The sequence below is a fragment of the Bemisia tabaci genome, chromosome 9, assembly GCF_918797505.1.
Source record: "Bemisia tabaci chromosome 9, PGI_BMITA_v3".
Lineage (NCBI taxonomy): Eukaryota > Metazoa > Arthropoda > Insecta > Hemiptera > Aleyrodidae > Bemisia > Bemisia tabaci.
The window spans coordinates 28,388,837-28,407,522 of NC_092801.1; the positions used below are offsets into that span (position 1 = coordinate 28,388,837).

At 40.8% G+C, this 18,686-nt stretch overlaps 1 protein-coding gene across 1 annotated transcript in view; it reads right to left on the reverse strand.

The window, feature by feature from the left end:
- Nucleotides 1–18,686, reverse strand: part of LOC140225495 (LHFPL tetraspan subfamily member 6 protein-like) — a 468,185-nt gene that overhangs the window by 220,165 nt on the left and 229,334 nt on the right. The gene's annotated exons all lie outside the window — the stretch shown is intronic.

Consider the following 18,686-nt stretch of genomic DNA (forward strand, 5'->3'; position numbering starts at 1 on the left):
GCGACAGGTGTGCTGGCGTTCCTTGGTCCTGATCCATTTGTGATGGTGGCTCTGGGCTACTACGTGATCCAACCCATAATGTGCTTTGCGCGCCTTATCGGATTTGTTTTGTAACTAACTTGGTATAATTGGCATTAACTTGTATTAATGGTCGTTAATTTTCTGGTTCTGGCAAAAATGTACATCACTAAGAATAAGGGTCGTATTTACAGTCGTCCTTTAAATAGCTCCTTTCCTCAGAAGACTCCATATGTTTAACATTGTTATTAGGGAAGGTAAAAAGACGGGTAGTTTCTTTTCTGCTTATAACATACGGTCCGATTCATTGGCGAACCCAGCTAATGGGCAGCATTGGTTTTCTCTATACAGGGTGATCCAAAAGTCCCTTCCACCCCCTCTAACTTTTTACCTAATTGAGGTAAAGATTTGAAACTTGGGGGATATTCCTAGGTCAAAGGGAGCTACTTTTTGGCTCCCCTAAAATTTTCAGGGGGGCCCCCTTGGGGGGCAACGGCCCCCAACTTTTAATTTTCAAATGGGAAGACCCCCTTTGTGATAGCTCGTTCGAAAGAGCATAAAAAAAGAAAACTTTTCGCGCAAACCCGAAGTCAATATCTCAAACCGTTTCAAAATGGCGGCCGGTTAAAGTTCAAAATGGCCGAAAATTCACACCGGTTATTTGTTGATGGATTTGCGCGAAAATCGGTTTGTAGGGGTATTTTGACACGAGAAAAACGAATTTGACGTTAGATTTTCAAAAAAACCAAAATTTCCAAAATGGCCGCCGGTTATAGTTCAAAATGACCAAAAATTGATTTTTTTATAAATCTAAGTTCAAATTTGTTTATCTTATGCCAATATACTCTCAAATTCCAAGTTTTAGGCAAATCCATCAGGAAAAAACCAAGGTGAAAATTTTCGGCCATTTTAAACGTTAACCGGCGGCCATTTTGGAAATTTTCTTTTCTTTTAAAATCTAACGTCAAATTCGTTTTTCTCGTGTCAAAGTACCCCTACATGCCGATTTTCGCGCAAATCCATCAACAAAAAACCGGTGTGAATTTTCGGCCATTTTGAACTTTAACCGGCCGCCATTTTGAAACGGTTTGAGATATTGACTTCGGGTTTGCGCGAAAAGTTTTCTTTTTTTATGCTCTTTCGAACGAGCTATCACAAAGGGGGTCTTCCCATTTGAAAATTTAAAGTTGAGGGCTCCCCTGAAAATTTTAGGGGGGCCAAAAAGTAGCTCCCTTTGACCTAGGAATATGCCCCAAGTTTCAAATCTTTACCTCAATTAGGTAAAAAGTTAGAGGGGGTGGAAGGGACTTTTGGATCACCCTATATAAACCCATGGAAATATATCGATTTTTGGAGGAGCCAGGTGCTCCGACAAGAATCGATTATTTAACTTTAAATGGAGGAAACCCGGCGTTGCCAAATTGATGGCTCCGCTTCTGGTCCGATTGAGCGAGTTTACAACTGCCCTAGAATCTAAAGTTTGCAGATTCTCTAAGAAAACTACACTGAAAAAAAAGATAGGTAGAATTTACCATTCCTTCACGCTGTATTACACACAGCGTTAATTTAGAGTTAATTTTTCTAGAGGAAAGGTAACTGCTACTACAGGTAACCATTCCTCTGGCAGAATTGACTAGAAGATTATTAGAATTTACCATTCCTTCACGCTGTATTTCATACAGCGTGAAGGGGTGGTAAATTCTACCAATCTTCATTTTCAGTGTATCCTTACAGTCGCATCCTTTTCAGAATGAAGATGTTGCATGTATGAGGAATTTGCGGTTTGACTGATGATTCTTATGTAAAAGTTCGCGAGAAACACGATGGTGCCTCTGGTTTTCTCTGAAATCAACTCCCAAGCTCAAAAAAAGCTCTCAAAGTGAGGTCAAAATGGAGGGGATATCCCACGCTATCCTGAGAGTCCCCCTCTACATCAAGACAAACTCTCCATGCAAAGATAGCTAGCAAATACATTAGCAATGATGCCGTGTTTTCAGTTTTGGAGTCCTCAAATAAAGTGGCAACCCTGCCAATGTATTGGCTCCCTATCTTTGCATGGAGAGTTTGTTTTGATGTAGAGGTGGACTCTCAGGGTAGGACGGGATATTCCCTCCATTTTGGCCTCACTTCGAGAGCTTTTTTTGAGCTTGGGAGTTGATTTCAGAGAAAACCAGTGGCACCATCGTGTTTCTCGCGAGCTTTTACATAAGAATCAACAGTCAAATCGCAAATCCCTCACACATGCAACATCTCCATTGTAAAAATACATACCCTACGATTCGCGAACGGAAAGATATGGTCTCATAGTTTCAAATCGATGCGCATTTTGCGAGAAACGAAAAGAACACACCGTAAGAAAGCATATTTCACCGGCGAGTTCGACATTTCACCGCGAGATTGGCTTCGCGCTCGCGTCGGCGGAGTCTCCCTTTCCGGCTCTCCTTTCAATTAGTCGGGTGAGGAATTTTTTCCCTCCTTCACAAAAGGACCGAACAATGGCAAGGAAAATAAACAGCCGGGGTAGACGCGCTCGTGTGCGAGTAGTAGGTGCGCAAATACGAATGCTCCGAGCACACATCACAATTATTAGTTCCCTCGCCATAAGTGGAGTGTAAATAAATCCGCAAAACGCTTCTAAAATTGACACGGCACCGACCCGCTTCCCCGCTGACTCAACCCCCTTCTCCTCCAGCGTTGCCGCCGCCTTGCATTTTGAATGATCTCTATTTTGTTTCAAAACTATGTGAGTAATACCAAGAGTATATATACAGGGAGAGTACAAACGTGTGGGTAATTTTCTGCCGTGCAAAGGAAGAACGTCGTATGAGGCCTCAGACTACGTCATATTTTCTTCAATAAAAATCTAATTTACTAAGAAAATTGTGAATATTTTCCCTCAATTTTTCCAGAAAATGTTTGCGATTCTATTTAAAACGTCGGGAAATTTTAAAGAAAAATACACATCATTTTCCTCAAAAGTACGTATATTATCTGGAGCAATTTGGCAATTCTTCAATCCTTATACGGCGTTCTTCCTCAGCACGGCAGTATTGAGGTTAGATCATTGCATGCATCATGATTTCATTAGCTTCCAGTCAAAGTATCACAAGCTCCATGCGACGTTTCAAAATTTCCGCCGCCATTTTATTTTTTTACAGAGAAATTTTTCAACAAAATTGTCCGAAAATTTCACTGAATTTTCTTTGTGCTGCCGATGAAATTCAGTGAAAGTTTCAAACAGGTTCAACCGACAATTTCTCTGTTAAAAAATAAGATAACAGCAAAAATTTTGAACGTCGCATGGTGCTTGTGATACTTTGGCCGGAAAGTGACCATTTGGTGATTAAGCGTATGATATCAAATGCTTTAATCGTCTATAAGATTGTTCATTCACGTAAGATTTTCTTGCATCTTTCTCGAAAAATCCTGTTTTCCAGCGATTTACAAGAAATGAAAAAACCTTACCACTGTGTCGGGGTAGTTCTTGAATAATGTGATACGGACTTTACAAATTGTGTATTTTGAGGTGGAATGCAGATTTACACAGATCGGTATTTTCTCAGGATTTAAGCGGAAATGCTTCGAATAGAATACACGGGTATGAGTATGCATGAATTGTTATCCCTTAGAGGTTTTCCGAGGAACTGAGGAAATTCAATTAATTCTTATCCGTAATAAAATGTCCGATCTGGCAATATCCTCAGAGACCTCCGCAGCGTCACCGTAAATGCGGGTATCGATTTCCATTGACGCGGCGAAAAGAATAAAAAAATACTCCCCGGGGAACTGCTTAAAAAAGGACAAAAACGGTGTTGCCAGGAACTATTTTTGAGGAAAAAGAGAGGTATGTGAAGGAATTTCGTTCATTTAGCGTTCACTGGAAAAAAAACACATTGGATCTAGAGTCCAGACTCTTGAAAACATTGACAAGAAAAAAATACTCTTGATTCAATCGGATTTTTGCTTGAATCAAAACGAAATCCGCTTAAATTAAGAGGCTTGGTTCTTGATTTAAGCTAGATTCTGATTGAATCAAGAGTACTTTTTCTTGTCGATGTTTTTAAGAGTCTAGACTCTCGATCCAATGTGTTTTTTTCCCCTGTGTTCCTCAATTTATTTAGCTTAAAGTCTTCGCCTTTACAAGTAGCGCCAATTACAATTTTCCGGCGCCATTTTATTCGTTTACAGAGAAATTTTTCGATTAAGCTATCCGAAAATGTCACTGAATTTTCTTTGTGCTAATTTGGTAAAATTAGCACAAAGAAAATTCAGTAAAATTTTCAAACAGATTCAGCCAACAATTTCTGTGTGAAAAAAAAGGTGACGGAAATTTTGAATCGTCGCATGGCACATGTGATGCTTCGGTCGGAAAGGTTGATACAAGTTTAGGTTTTTTTGAATTTTTCCGACCAGCTTCATTTTCTTCAGGCTCGGTAATCAGATTTACAGCTTCATTATAATGACCGATGATCATATTATTCCCAGAAAGCTGGCAACGTCTATGGGACTCCTTTGCAATTTCCACAAGGAGGAGTATATAAAAAGTGGGGCTATAGTATTCCTACCGTCTGTCAGTAGACTTGGTTATGGCATGGCAGTTCCATTGATATCACCTTTTGAGGAAAATTGTAAAATGATTTGAATCCATACTTGGCCTTCGCAACATGTTTCTGTTGAAGTCCAGGTCCAACTAAAATGTGTATCTTTATACTTGTAAATCATTTGAGATTCATTTGAGGAAATCCTTCAATTTGAGATACCATCAGTTTACTTATGAAATAACCTGCTTAGACTTTGAAAACATATTTGAACCTAAGTTTTGAGTGAAAATAATTACCACTTTATACAAGTTGTCTCGTATTGTTAAATTTTCACCGAGAAGATCAATCATGTTACAAAAAAATCTCTGAGTCACAATTCAAGGATTTTCAGGAGAGCAAATCGATCAATTACTATCATGGATTTCAAAATTTGCTCCAGAGATTTGTTTAATCTATTTTGGGATAGATTTAATTCCATAGGTGGTCTGAAGGTGGAAAATTAATGCAGTGCGTTTGGATTAGTTTGTGTGGTCAAACATTGTCCCTTAATCACTTCGCGGTCAAACCCATTTTCGGCGCAATTTCACTGACGTGAAAGGACAAAATTATCAGGGTAATCGATTTAACTGCAGAAAATGAGGGATTAATTATAAACACAACACCAATAATTGTTATGTTGTGCACAAAGGTGATGTTTATCTGGTGAAGTTAGGTGGAAAGGACCTTTTTTTCAGTGTTGATTCCTTTTCTTTCTTTTTCCCCCCTTTTTTTAACGAGGCAGAATGCAGTCTATATGAATACTGTCAGTTACACAGTGAGACGAGGCTGACTCAGATACAACCCGCAGGAAGTCACTTAAAAACTTGCAACGGTAACGACTTTTACCTCGCAAGTCGCGCCACAATTTGTGCGTATCATCGTTCCGTTCGAGTCCATCAAAATCGTCAATTCTGCCCGGTGGCACCAAGACTTGAGGAGTGGAGAAAAGAACCTCTCAAATTGAACGGAGCGATTCCCTGCGCATCTCACTCTTCAACGCGGAGTTGTCGGTCGTAAAGAATTCGCCTGATATCCGTTGAATCGATGAAAGTAGGCGGATTCCGATCTCAATCGGGGAACCCGGCTACAACGCCCATCGGAGATTGTCAAAAATGATGGCGCAATCATACAGCGGGGTACTTTTGTAAGACTGTCTTCTTCCCCCGCAGTCACTCGAGAAAACGCCTCACCAGGCTGCACTTGATGATGCTGTCAACGTTGAACAGCTTGAGCGTTGTCAAAATGTCGAGAAAAGAAGAAAAAAAACAAATGGGAAGCTCTCAAATATTCGTATTGGAAAATGGAGATGTTGCATGTGTGAGAAATTTGCGATTTGACTATAAATTCTTATGTAAAAATTCGCGAGAAACACGATGGTGCCACTGGTTTTTTCTGAAATAAACTCCCAAGCTCACAAAAAGCTCTCAAGTTGAGGCCAAAATGGAGGGGATATCCCACGCTATCCTGAGAGTCCACCTCTACATCAAGACGAACTCTCCGTGCAAAGATAGGGAGCAAATACATTGGCGGTGATGCCGCGTATTCAGTTTTAGAGTTCCCAAATGAAATGGCAGCCCTGTAAATGTATTTGTTCCCTATCTTTGCATGGAGGGTTTGTCTTGATGTAGAGGTTGACTCTCAGGATAGCGTGGGATATTCCCTCCATTTCGGCCTCAACTTAAGAGCTTTTCTTGAGCTTTGGAGGTTGATTTCAGGGAAAACCAGTGGTACCATTGTGTTTCCCGCGAACTTTTACATAAGAATCAACGGTCAAATCGCAAATTCCCCACACATGCAACAACTCCATTACGTAGATTTAAGGGTAATTTTTTTTTTAAGAAAAAAATCTATGTTTAATTTGGATTAAATGAACTACAAAGAGGAATAAAAGACAAATATCGGCTGATGGAAACCATGAGATGCAAAGGCACGGTGCTTGCCATTAATGCAACTAAGGTCTCCAAAGTAGTCATGTCTCCACAAACTCCGAGTTGCAAAATGCATTTTGACAAATGGAATCATGGTATTTCCTAACCAAAACTTTTTCTGATTTCTTCTCTGATCTCATGCAAAAATCAGAAAAATGCTGCACGAAAATTGCACAGGTACATTCTTTTAAAAAAAATCGGCTGTAGGACATTTCGACAACGATATTTTGTCCGCGTACCTGGCTTTTCTAGTAGTTCATGTCCACGCAGGGGAGTGTTGGCAAGGGAGTTCGTGCCGTAGTACCTTGATTTTTTTTTCGAGGAAAGCTCCGTACTCTTAAGGGATGCCTATCATTCTTAATTTGTTGGAGCACCTTCAATTTCGTTTGATACTGTGCAACACATCTGTTGTGAAATAGTTGCTTGAGGCGCCGTGGCACGCTGCTGCGGCGCGGCAGGCGGCCGGCCGGCGCGTTGGCGCCTACAAACCTAAGTGGATACTTCAAGCATTGCGCCATGCGTGAAGTATCCTGTTAGGTTAGGTAGGCGCCGGTGCGCTCTCCACGCCGGTAGCAGCTCTGTGTTAGGCTCTAATATTGAACTCGTGAAGTCAGCGTTTTTCAACTCTTGATTTTGAAATGTTTGCACGTAAAGGTATACTTTATATCGACAATTTTAGGGATAAAAATATAACCAAATATTCACCAATGACAATTTGAAAAGATGAATCCAAAGAGGAAAGTAACGTTTCATTTTCAAAATGAGATAGCATAACAAAACCTCCTACCCTCTCAACGTTCTCATTTCGATATTGTCATCATACTTTTACATACAAACTAAAATATAAAGCTTGGACCAATTCTCTGTTGGTTATTTTACGCACGGACGTCAACTACTGGACAAGACAGGTACGCGGACAAAAAATCGTTGACGGAATGTCCTGAAATCAAAAAGTTAAATTGTTTGAGTCAACTTTGCAACCTTGGAGTGAAGTTAAGTTCCTTCGTCTGAGAAACAACGAATTACGGTTCTGACGCGGTTGGAGCACATTTCCGGTAAAATCCTCATACGCTACCTAAATCAAATCCTCCGTCAAAAATTCCCCAAACGCAAACGATTTTTTTAACGGCCCTTTTCTGCAACGAGTTTTTTTTTTAAAAAAAAGCTGAACTGTTTGAGTCAATTTTAAAACCTTGCAATGAAGTTAAGTTCCTTCATCCGGGAAACAACGAATTACGGTTCTGAGGCAAACGGACTCCGTTTAACGGAGCGTATTTTCAGTAAAATCCTCATACGTCATCCTCTCCATCAAAAATTCCCCAAACGCATTCGATTTTTTTTTTTTTTTTTTTTTTTTTTTTTTTTTTTTTTTTTTTTTTTTTTTAAACGGCTTATTCCGCAGCGAATTTTTCCAAGTCCGGCCGACGCGACGGTGCGGAGCGCTTCACGGCCGAGCGGCGCCTGTCACCGCGCGTCGCGTGATCCCGTTAATCAGGTGGGCAAATCCGATTGCAGCGGCGCGGCGCGAGCAAACAGTCAACAGGGACACCCGACGCGGCGCCTGCATCGGTGACAGCATTATCAGGCTCTGCCGGGATTAGCCGATGCAATTTTAATCGAGTCCATTTGTTGACGCCTCGGCCGAATGACTGATCTGTCCAGACGTCGCGTCACCGGTCGCGCGACGCGACAAGGTGATGCTGATGCTCCATTCATTGCAACGGCAGGAAAATAGCGGATTTGGCTTTGCTTCACCGAATTCGCGCGTGTTCTGCCCTGGGATTAAAGAGTGATTATGCGAGACAAATGTCACAATTTTTGAAGTCGGAAGCCAGAAAACAAGCGGGAAAGCTCTAATCAGTTCGCATTAGAGAATCGCTCTGCTGTTCTCCAGTGTTCTAAACTCACAGGCGCCAACGCGCCAACTGCGCCTAAGAAATTGGTCATGGCGCCTAAAAAATGAAGACTCTATGCGCCAACGTGACCTCTAAAAAATCCCCCCCCCCCCCCAAAAAAAAAAAAACCCTAATCTTTCGACATGATGATTTTTCCACATTTCTCGCAAGTTACAGCTACCAGTTCTGTAACTAAAACATATTGCGTCTAACTTTTCACGAACTGCGCTGTGACATATCGGCAAGAAGTGAACTTGGCCCCTAAAAAATCTTCACTGGTCCCTAAAAATTGAGCTTGAAGCGCCACATGGCTCCTGAAACTCGAAGGTGAGTTTCGAGCACTGCTGTTCTCTAAGTAGGCGCGTTCAGGCGCGAGGTGAATTCAGTACTTTTTGATGCAAGAACCGTGTTCTACATGAAATTCTGGGTAAAAAACATGTATTAGAGTGCTTAAATTTGCACCTTGTCTAGTGGTCCATTGCGTGTCTGTCTTTTTGTAAAAGGCACTTTACTAGAAAAAACTTAATTCTCTGTGCAACAAACAAATAGGAAATTATGAACGGTAGCCGATTGCTGACTAGAAACAGCTAGTCGTGGACAATGTGAGCGCAAGGATATTAAAACGCCTTCGATCCAATCTATATGCAACACGGGCATCCCCTGAACACGAATAGTTGAGGCATCCGACGGTCAAGAATATTTTCGCGATAAGTTCGCAGTTTTTGTTGCCGATATAGTGTATATGGAGAAGGCTCTCTATCTTTCGATATGACTTGAATTTCAATCGTTGTAAGGGATGATTTTATCTCCGCTTGAGTGCCATATCTCACAATTTGTGGATTTTGCTACGCTGCCTCTGATGCTGGTCTCGTGACCGATTTCTCTAAGCGAATATAGAAGTCGTGAAGTCGTCCGATGATTACGTGACGCACTTTTTTGGTATATTTACCTCCCCCCCCCCCTTCCTTTCTCCGTTCCTACTTGTAACACTTTTAGCTCCTTATCCTTTAACACGTAAAAATGAAATGACGCAACGCTCTCCTAGACCCCATCCACCTAGGGTGTAACATAATTGGACGTATTTCTGCCAAACAGAACTATGTGAATTATGGTGTTATCCTTGTTATGCGTGAATTCTTATGGGTCTCAGGGCTCATATCCTAAGGTACATTGTTCCGTTTGGCAAAAATACGTCCAATTTAGGGACGGCCGCGTAGTATTTTTCGAAAAGTTTTTCCAAGGCTAAATACTTCATAACTATCAAGTTTCGGATACTCGGGGCAGACCCATAAACTCGACAAAAGACTCTCCAGCGAACTTTCCACAGAACTTCGAACGCTGAAATAAACATCATCTGTGAATAATGCGCGAAAGCTTGTAAATGCACCTAGAGATGGTAACTAGGGCGGCAGAAGTCATGGATTAAGGGAAGCGGAAAACTTAAGTTTGGAAACGCGCAAAAGATGAAATATTTTCACCCCGCCCACCCACCTATCTCCCTCCGGATCCCCGGTTTTTAATTCCCCCCGTTTTTTCCCCCGCCGCGCTGATGAGATTAATTATTTTAAGTGCAATCTGCAATAATAGTGCTGGCTGTATTTTACAAGGAGCTCCTCCGAAACTACACAAAGTTACCCGAGTTCACTTTTCCGGAGCCAAAAGTATTTTTCTGGCGAATAAAAGTTGGGAGTAACGATCTTGCAAAAACATAAATAATTTTCTATTAAAGCTACCATCAGCGTGGGTTGAGGACCTCTCCGAAGGCGGCGGGAGCTAGTTCCAAGTTTTGATGGCGTTTCCTCCTTTTTTTCTCACGCGGGGGAGGGGGGGGGGCGCGGAAAAAAGTCTCTCGGCGGATACTTTGACACGGGAATTTCAATCTCGAGCCGGGAGTTGATTCCAGTCTGTTTGCACCCCGGTATTTTTTACGTCAGATGTAATTATAATTTGAGGAGTTTCCTGCTTCCGCCGTGCTTAGCGAGAGGGTAGTTTCGCAGCGCGAAAAAACCCGGTTTATCTTCTGCTCGGCGTCTTGATGGAGCTTAAAAGCCGTGAAAAAGAGGCAGCGTGACCCACAAAAAAATTAGAAGTGACGTTATGATGTTCAAGTACATTGCGTACTTCACTGTGATACGGGAACAAGTTGTCAAAGATCTTGGCACGGTGTTTCACATTAATAGTAATTTTGCTTCATACTACCACTGTCTCAGTCTTGGTAACCAAACTTTCGGTTCATATGCACATACAACTGGATGTTTCGAAGCACACGAACCTTCACGCTCTTTGCTTATCTATTTAAATATTTGCGTTTTCCTCGTCTCGTCAGAGCCAATGGAGAATTTGACGGTGTCTGAAATTTGATGAATTTTGTGTTTACGTGGAAACTACTGAGGGAACTGAACACGAGGATACCTGCGTGTTTGTGACTTTATCTAAAATTTCCACAAATTTCAAGGAAAAATATGCATGAGTGTCTTCAGAAATTAAAATTTTCTGAGATGCAATTCGGCAACATTCCAATGCTTATAGAGCGTTTCTCCTTAGCACGGCGGAGAGGATGACATCTTTTTCCGCTCGAAGAAGAATCCCTAACAAGCCGAGGAGAATCTGGACACGAGACTACAAAAGTCAACAAAGCCGTCGATAATACGTTCGGCCGCAATCGCGGAGACGCTGCAACCCCCCCCCCCCCTCACCCCGCCCCTCGGGGCCGGTTAAAAAGTTGACATTGAAAGCTGTCCGGAGCCCGGTTGAGCACATCCACTCGGGCGAGAGTCGAGCGGCGACGCGACTCCGCGATAAAAGTTAAAAAGTAATCGGGTATAAAATCCGCGTGTGTGACTCGAGCTCACAATTTACTTCCGATTCGGACGCCGCACAGTGATACGGATCGGATAAGTTCACTCTGTAAATCCACAAGTTGGTAGGTTCAGACGTTTAATGATAAATTGCAGGGCTGCTTCTAACAGAAAGGAACCAAGCCAGATATCAAAGAAAAGATCAGATCAGATCAGATACTGCAAAATTTAACCGGGCGGTGTAATTTTTTACGAGAGAGCGTTTGTGTGGATTTCTTTGAAAATTTTAAGACATTTGCTGCAAAATTTAACCGGGCGGTGTAATTTTTTACGAGAGAGCGTTTGTGCGGATTTCTTTGAAAATTTTAAGACATTTGCTTCGTAGTATGGAGAAAATTCATTGAAATTTGCACGAAAATCCGCACAACCGTTGTCATGCAAACAATTAAATTGCCTGACTTAAGAGCGTACCTCAATTGAATCGAAGTATGCGAAAACGTCCAATGTCCGAGACAGTGTTTCAGAACTTAAGTGAACAATTTCGTTGTAACTTAACGGCACAAGATGGTTTAAAACGTTAAGATCGTAGAACAATTTTATAAATAATCCCCTCAGTGTAATTAAACGTTTACAAAAGAGATCGATCTTATTCATCAGTGTCGTGAGACAAAAGAAACCCACCGCAATTATGAAACCCTGTATTGTACAACGGACGTCGATCCAATTGAGGCTTTGGGTGCAGAAAGGACATTTCTTGGTTGCAGTATTACAGAATCTCCCGTGCTACTGTTTATTTTAAAGGGAAAACTATCGGGTAAATTTTCTGAAATTTTACGTTTTCAACACTGTGAAATCATAAAGAATATTCAGAAAAAATTACAAGAAGTTAGATAAATTTAATTCAATTTTAATGGATCAAACGTTAGCGGAAATTTTGAGACACCACAACCAAAATATGCACTTTTTACACCCAGCGCTTCAATTTTCACGTGAGCCCTGATTTCCGTTTGATTCTATGGTTTCCTTGGTTCATGCAGTGGATAAGATAAGCCCTGCGGGCTGATTATTGGAATTAATGGACAAAGCTGTAGACAAAGAAGACATAGGGAGTACGGAGCGAACATATTGGTCAAAATTTGTGGTTCAAATAGATTGAGGGAGAAAATTATTGAACGATTGTTGTAATAGATATGAAAAAATTATCTAGTCAGCTGAAATACATACGTTCAAGTGAAAAATGCCACAAGATGACTTCAACAGGCGGCGAATTTTTTCACTTTTAAATCTATGTATATACCATTTCCCATGTCGGAAAAAATTATAGAAAATACTGCGAGATCAGCTCCTCGCGCACTCTCAGATAAAACAACTTGATCGCAATGAACTTCATTTTTTAATTAGGAACTACAATTTTGAGAAAGGCTCTCTGGCTCTGCGGACTGATTGTTGAAATTGATAGACAAAGTTTTAGACAAAGAAGACGTAGGAAATATGGAGCGATCCCATTGGTTGAACTGGGTGGCTCCTATCGACTAAGGGTGAAAATGATGGACTAACTATATAGTCTCTGGTGGGTTGCATTGGTCAGTCTAATTCATACCTCCTTTGTCCATTGCAACCACTCGCTTCCACCAAAAGGATCCCTTCATATTACTTTTGTCATCTTTGTCTATAGCTTTGTCTATCAATTTCAGTAATTAGACCGCTGAACGTCAGAGGAGCAACGAAATCATGTACGATCGTGCTTAATTTCTTAGCCTGTCCAGTGATCCATCGATTAAACGAACCCTCAGTTATGACCAAGACGGGCATTAATATTCTGCACCACCGAAAGACCCAATCGATTACACTCCGAACCTTCCGTCCCGGTTCCGACCGAAGAGGTCCAATATCTACCCACAGAGCGTCATCTAGTCTTTTCCAATATCCCCATGCTCAACTGCCCGAGGAGAAACGGGCGGACGCAGAGAGGCTAAAAGTTAAGTTTTCCCTTTTATTGTGTTTTCTATTTACCGGCATCCTTACCTACACCCCTCCCCCCGGCCCGCGCCCTCATAATAAGTTCGTCTATTTTCTATTTTCTTTGCCGTAAGTTTGTACAGAACTGCACCGGAGCCCCGCAAAATAATTACTATCTTCAATCTTTGTTTCTGTTCCCTTGTTTTTCTTCCCCTCGCCGCACGCTGGAGTGAGTCGGTGGAGAGGTTGGACACGGCGTGGAAACTATGGAAAGTGTATGTCTTCGTCGAATCGAAACGTACACTGGGAAAAATAGTCTCTTGGACCCAGAGTCTAGACTCTTAAAAAATTTGATAAGAAAAAAATGTTCTTGATTCTATCGGAATTTTACTTGGATCAAGAGTCAAGCCTCTCAATTTGAGCAGATTTCTTTTTGATTCAAGCGGGAATTAAATTAAGTCACAAATATTTTTCCTTGTCAAATTTTGTAAGAGTCTCAACTTTAGATCCAAGAGACTTTTTTTCAAGGGCAGAAATTTAAAAGTCGTTTTGTGTCCTGGTGGATTTACCTCTGGTAAACGTCCCTTGAAACTTGCATCGTAAAGGAATGGACCACATAGTAGGTTTACGAAGTGCTACTTGCGGCTCTCTCACAAAAGCACCTATATTTACAGGGACAAATAAGGTGGGAGAGAAGGAATAAGAACGGGAAGAGGGAGGAGGAATAAGAATGGGAAGAGGGAGAAGAAAAGGGAAAAGAATGAGAAGTGGAAAATAATGAGAAGAAAAGAAAGCAGAGTGAGGCTTAAAAAGAGAAAGGTGTATGAAAAGTAGGAGAAGAGAAAGAAGAATAAGAGGAGAGTAAAGAAGAGAAAAAGAGAGAAAGAAAGAAAAAAAGAGGAAAAAGAAGAAGAAGTATCCGTCTGCACAGGAAAATTAATAGCACACACATTGTTTCTGAAATTATCCAACAATATTGGTTAAAATTAAGGGGGGAAAAAGGAGAAAAGGGGAAAAGAAAGGAAAATAATCAGGCAAAGAGGAAAAAGAAGGAGAGGAAGAAAGAAGAGGAAGAAATCGTCTGTCTGTGTAGGAAAATTAATAGCGCATGCTTGCGTTGTTTCTGAAATAACCCTAAAATATTGGTTAAAAGTCAAGCAAAAAAAGGAAACGAGGAAAAAAAAGACAAATAAGAAGGCAGAGAGGAAAGAGAAGGAGAAGAAGAAATCGTCTGTCTACTTAGGAAACTTAATAACTCACACGTTGTTTCCAAAATTGACACGTTGATCCTTAAATATTAGTTCCAGACTGTAAAATATAGTCTAAATGGACTACATTTTGCAATTTGGACCTATAAATTCTAGCCAGGTTTAAAAACAACGTACGTGCCATTAGTTTCCCTGTGCACATAAGTGTTTTTCCAGAAGAGCCAGAATTTTTAGTTCCAAATCGCAAAATGCAGTCCAAATAATCAGCCTACTGTGCGCCGCGCTCTGCAACCCGCGGACGCACAGCCCGACCTCTCATTTTATTCCCATAGTCTTAATGAAAGATTTCCCGGGCTTCATCTCACCGATGCCAAAAACCAGAGCTCTCATCCTCGTCCTTCCCTCACGTGCTGAAAAAAAAGATCCATTACGTGGTTACTTCTTTTTGGACGTGAGGGCGGGAGGGAATAAAAAGCTCTCCAGATTCGTTTCGAGAGTAATTTCCTCGCCGAGCTGGTTAGTTCGGGACGCGGGAGGAGCGATTGCGATTGTTTAGTCGCGAGTGAGCGGTTCTGATCACGTGATGAGCGAATTAGTTTCTCTTTCAATCTGGCCAGGAGATATTTTCTTGCTTCGTGTTCCCGGCCATCTTGGACCGGGACGGAAGCTCGTTAAAATGTGCGCGAGGTTTATCATTTCATCACGGAATGAAGCAATCCGGTCCCCGGGTTTCTCGCCGATCCTCGCGGCGTTGCCTGTTTTCTCACAAATTCACGAATTCATACGGAAATTCTCAAAACATTGAAACTATCATGGAAGAAAAGTTGAAAATTATTCCCTAAAATTGTGGTACTACCACAATTTGTTGTACGATATGGACATTTCGCAGAATATTTCCATAAGTAATACAACCGATTTCATCACAGACGAGAAAAGAACACGATAGTGTCTTAGAACTTGAGCCCGTAAACAATCGAACGCTTTGACATTTTCAATCTTTACATCTTCACAAATTCATTTCACAAGGGTGAGATTCCGTTTACATAAAACGATCCTCTTTGGCGATCTTAAATTTCATGAAATTTTGCCTTATTCCTCTGTCGCATCTTTGACACTTTCAATCATTAAATCAACACCGCTCAGTCAAAGTATCACAAGCGCCATGCAACGTTTCAAAATTACCGTCGTTTTTTTTACAGAGAAATTGTTCAACGGAGCTGTCTGAAAATTTCACTGAATTTTCTTCGTGCTGCCGATAAAATTCAGTCAAATTTTCAAAGAGATTCAAATAACAATTTCTTTGTGAACAAATAAAATGACTGCGGAAATTTTTAAACGTCGCATGGCGCTTGTGATACTTTGGCCGGAGGGTAACGATTTAACGATTTTAAATTTCATTAAATTTTTCCTCTCTCTTTCACATCTATGAAACTCGTACAGAAGGATCGGATTTAGCAAAAAGGACCCAGCGCGATTACAATATTTTCAAAATCGTGCAACTTCTCATTTTTTTAAAAAAATACCTGATATATGTTCAATATTATTTACAAGATTATTTCCCTTTAAAATGAACAATTTTTTGGTGGAAAGCCAAAATGATTTGCTATTCTGGGAGATTTTATAAATAATTATGATGACGGAACATTTTCACAATACAGGAATCACGCTGGTTCCTTTTTGCTATATGCGATCCAAAAGATGTTTCACAACCATTGCGCGGAATATTGGCCCAAGTAATACAACCGACCTCATCACCGACAAGACAGATACACTGAAAAAAAAAGAGTGGTAGAATTTACCATTCTTTCAAGCTGTATTTCTTACAGCGTGAAGGAATAGTAAATTCTACCAATCTTCAAGTCGATTTTACCAGAGGAATGGTTACCTGTACCAGTGTATAGTAAACCTTTCTTCAGGCAGAATTGACTCTGAATTGACGCTGTGTGAAATACAGCGCGAAGGAATGGTAAATTCCGCGAATCTTTTTTTTTCAGTGTACACTACACGATAGTCTTGCTAAAACTTGAACCCGTAAACAATGAAACGCTTTGACATTTTCAATCCTCACATCTTCACAATCTCCTTTCACGAGTGTGAGATCCCGTTTACACGGTCGAATTAATTTTTCTCCCCACTCGATTCGTCGTCCGCCCTCAAGCCGGACCAAAGCGCTCCCCGCGGGATACATCGCCGTTTCAACACTTGAACACCCCCGCCCATCGTATTAGCGGGGTCATTTCTCAAGCGCCCTCGGAACACCCCCCGTTCCTCCCCCACCCCGCGGCGCGCTAAATAATTAAGTTTGTTTTAAATGCTGCAAACTCATTACGGACCTTTTTGCTTCCGTCCGGCGGGACGAATGGCTTTTTTAGTGGTCGCTAATGAATTTAATAGTGAAAAATCGGGGGTTTAGTGCTCTGCGGCGCTGGGAGATTGATTGCCCCCGCCCCCGGGGGGGATTAGCGGGGGACTCGACCGGTCGAGGCTCTTGATTGTGCTTCTATTTATGGGTTCCTGTTATCATTAACTTGCTCACCCGAGAAGAAAGCGGATAGCCAATCTGATCGGCCAGGGCTCGATACCCGAGCGCCCTCGAGTGTTTGAACACGTACTCGTTAAAATTTAAAAGGGAAGATGTGTGTGTTTTCTAATCTGCTGTGCTTAGTGAAAACGCTGTGCGAGCGTTTGAACGCGATTCCTTCTAACGCGGAAACAAATTCAATGTTGCTTAAGCATTTATAATGTTAAAAAAATGTGCGACAAGTAAAAAGAGTGATTTTAAAATAAAAGAAATGAGAAGTTAACTACGTCCACGGTTAAATGAACAAGTTCGTTGTGACTTAAAATTTTTTCAATGCAAAATCAACATTCGATACTTCTCGCACATTTGTTTAAAATTGTAAATGCTAAATCAACATTCAATTTTTCCACGTGGAAAATATTTAGTATTAAAGCAAGTTACAAATATATTTCCTTGACTTTTTCAGACTTTTTTAATCAAATTGCGAACGCAATCAATCGGAAAATAAATATTAACACATTTCCTGAAAATTCACTATTAGTCGAAGAAAACGTGGCAACGCATGAAGGCTCATACGGCGTTCTTCTTCACCACGGCAGTAGTGATCCATGTGCAGTTAAAAAATTGTAAAAAGTTGAAAAAAAAAATGTATCCATTTGGAAGGAAACCTTGTCTAGTGTTCCAGTGAAGATTTCATTTACAATGCATCAGCAACTTACCTAAAACAAAAGAAAAATGCGAGTTTCGTTAAAATTTTGTCCGAAGATCAAGGGTTCAAAGTTTATTCTTCGAATGTTGTAAGAACGCACTTTTTTGAGATTAAGCATAATGATTACCCTCCAAATAACAGAATTTGGCGTCATTTCAGGTGGAAAAAGGCACAATAATCACTTGTATTACCAGATTCAAAAGCTATGAACACATCAAATTTCTCACAACCAGGTGTCTCAAAATTATCTGTGAAGACGTTAATAGCCTGAGACGCTGAATGTCTTAAAATTAAACTAACTAACTAACTAACTCTTCAAGAATTCACTCTTCAATGAATTGGACTACATTTTGCTTTTTGCTACATTAGGAACGACGGTTTCTGAATCATACATAAAAACACATATATGCATAGGAAAACTAGTAGTGCCCACATTTTTCCTGAACTGAGCAAAATATTGTAGTCTCTAATTGCAAAATGAAGTTCAATGGTTCTTTAAAATCGAGGAAAACGGTTACAAACACAGTTGACTCGATTGAGGTCGAGATGACGTCATGCTTCATTACACTGCATTACACAGATTATTTTCACTTTATACAGGAAAAAATCTCATTTAAAACGATTTTTCTCTTGGCGCTATGCTGTTTGGCGTACCGTTAAAATAAAAATATTTATCAATAGTTAGACCCTCGAATTCTGGAACTGGGTATTTTTAACCTAAAATTTTCAGTACATTGGTTTCTGACCCACTAGGAGCCGATTTCCATTTACAACCACACTGGCGGGGGGAAAGAGAGAGGAGTTGGCGGGCAGAGCAATAAAACAAATAACGGAGCCCATAAAAATTGTAAAAGCTGCTCTTTGAACGCAATGCAAATCACTTACCCGAGCATCTTTGAATTGTTTTTATTGCTCTCTGTTTTTCCTCTCAAACTTTAAGCCCTTGCCGGGACGCCGCGGAGAGGTCAGCACGTTGTTGCCAAATTTGAAATAAAGTATATTTTTATTTGATGTGATTTAGTCTGTGTGTGGGTTAGTTTCATCAGAGTGGTTATACTGGGCGTTGGGAA